Raw genomic sequence first — 2,958 nt, 5'->3', positions numbered from 1 at the left:
GGTCATTTATTTTTCTGGACTTGAGCTGCAGGAGTTGCTTGTATATTGAGATTAGTTGTTTGTCAGTTTCTTCAGTTGCTATTATTTTCTCCCATTCAGAAGGCTGTCTTTTCACCTTGCTTATAGTTTCCTCTGTTGTGCAGAAGCTTTTAATTTTTAATTAGGTCCCATATGTTTATTTTTGCTTTTATTTCCAGTATTCTGGGAGGTGGGTCGTAGAGGATCCTGCTGTGATTTATGTCGGAGAGTGTTTTGCCTATGTTTTCCTCTAGGAGTTGTATAGTTTCTGGTCTTGCATTTACATCTTTAATCCATTTTGACTTTATTTTTGTGTATGGTGTTAGAAAGTGATCTAGTTTCATTCTTTTACAAGTGGTTGACCAGTTTTCCCAGCACCACTTGTTAAAGAGACTGTCTTTTCTCCATTGTATGTTCTTGCCTCCTTTTTCAAAGATTAGGTGTCCATAGGTGCATGGATTTATCTCTGGGCTTTCTATTTTGTTCCATTGATCTATATCTCTGTCTTTGTGCCAGTACCATACTGTCTTGATGATGGTGGCTTTGTAGTAGAGCCTGAAGTCAGGCAGGTTGATTGCTCCAGTTTCATCCTTCATTCTCAAGATTGCTTTGGCTATTCAAGTTTTTTTTGCATTTCCATACAAATTGTGAAATTATTTGTTTTAGCTCTGTGAAAAATACCGCTAGTAGCTTGATACGGATTGCATTGAATCTATAGATTGCTTTGGGTAGTATACTCATTTTCACTATATTGATTCTTCTAAACCACGAATATGGTATATTTCTCCATCTATTAGTGTCCTCTTTGATTTCTTTCACCAGTGTTTTATAGTTTTCTCTATATAGGTCTTTAGTTTCTTTCAGTTCAGTTCAGTCGCTCAGTCGTGTCCGACTCGTTGTGACCCCATGAATTGCAGCCCGCCAGGCTTCCCTGTCCATCACCAACTCCTGGAGTTCTCTCAGACTCATGTCCATCTAGTCAGTGATGCTATCCAGCCATCTCATCCTCAGTCGTCCCCTTCTCCTCCTGCCCCCAATCCCTCCCAGCATCAGAGTATTTTCCAACGAGTCAACTCTTCTCATGAGGTGGCCAAAGTACTGGAGTTTCAGCTTTAGCATCATTCCTTCCAAAGAAATCCCAGGGCTGGATAGAAATCAAAATATGCATAGAAATGAATGAAAATGAAATCACAACAATCCAAAACCTGTGGGACACTATAAAAGCAGTGCTAAGGGGAAAGTTCATAGCAATACAGGCATAACTCAAAAAAACAAGGAAAAAGTCAAATAAATAACCTAACTCTACACCTAAAGCAACTAGAAATGGAAGAATTGGAGAACCCCAAAGTTAGTAGAAGGAAAGAAATCTTAAAAATTAGGGCAGAAATAAATGCAAAAGAAACAAAAGAGACTGTAGCAAAAATCAACAAAGACAAAAGCTGGTTCTTTGAAAGGATAAAAACAATGACAAACCATTAGCCAGCCTCATCAAGAAACAAAGGGAGAAAAATCAAATCAATAAAATTGGAAATGAAAATGGAGAGATCACAACAGACAACACAGAAATACAAAGGATCATAAGAGACTACTATCAGCAATTAGATGCCAATAAAATGGACAACATGGAAGAAATGGACAAATTCTTAGAAAAGTACAACTTTCCAAAACTGAACCAGGAAGAAATAGAAAATCTTAACAGACCCATCACAAGCACAGAAATTAAAACTGTAATCAGAAATCTTCCAGCCAACAGAAGCCCAGGTCCAGATGGCTTCACAGCTGAATTCTATAAAAAATTTAAAGACGAGCTAACACCTATACTACTCAAACTCTTCAGGAAAATTGCAGAGGAAGGTAAACTTCCAAACTCATTCTATGAGGCCACCATCACCCTAATACCTGACAAAGATGCCACAAAAAAAGAAAATTACAGGCCAATATCACTAATGAACATAGATGCAAAAATCCTCAACAAAATTCTAGCAATCAGAATCCAACAACACATTAAAAAGATCATACACCATGACCAAGTGGGCTTTATCCCAGGAATGCAAGGATTCTTCAATATCCATAAATCAATCAATGTAATTCACCACATTAACAAATTGAAAAATAAAAGCCATATGATTATCTCAATAGCCATATGAATATCTCAATAGATGCAGAGAAAGCCTTTGACAAAATTCAACATTCACTTACGGTTAAAAAAAAAAAAAAAAAAACCTCCCCAGAAAGCAGGAATAGAAGGAACATACCTCAACTTAATAAAAGCTATATATGACAAACCAATAGCAAGCATTATCCTCTATGGTGAAAAATTGAAACATTTCCCCTAAAGTCAGGAACAAGACAAGGGTGCCCACTTTCACCACTACGAATCAACATAGTTTTGGAAGTTTTGGCCACAGCAATAAGAGCAGAAAAAGAAATAAACGGAATCCAAATTGGAAAAGAAGAAGTAAAACTCTCTCTGTTTGCAGGTGACATGATCCTCTACATAGAAAACCCTAAAGACTCCACCATAAAATTACTAGAGCTAATCAATGAATATAGTAAAGTTGCAGGATGTAAAATCAGCACACATAAATCCCTTGCATTCTTATACACTAATAATGAGAAAATAGAAAGAGAAATTAAGGAAACAATTCCATTCACCATTGCAATGACAAGAATGAAATACTTCGGAATATATCTACCTAAAGAAACTAAAGATCTATATATAGACAGCTATAAAACACTGCGTTTTTTAATTTCATGGCTGCAGTCACCATCTGCAGTGATTTTGGAGCCCTGAAAAATAACGTCAGCCACTCTCTCCACTGCCATGAAGTGATGGGACCAGGTGCCATGATCTTAGTTTTCTGAATGTTGAGCTTTAAGCCAAATTTTTCACTCTCCTCTTTCACTTTCATCAAGAGGCTCTTTAGTTCTTCACTTTCT

This window comes from Ovis canadensis, chromosome 6, assembly GCF_042477335.2.
Source record: "Ovis canadensis isolate MfBH-ARS-UI-01 breed Bighorn chromosome 6, ARS-UI_OviCan_v2, whole genome shotgun sequence".
NCBI classification, from domain to species: Eukaryota; Metazoa; Chordata; class Mammalia; order Artiodactyla; family Bovidae; genus Ovis; species Ovis canadensis.
This window is presented reverse-complemented; position numbering follows the sequence as displayed.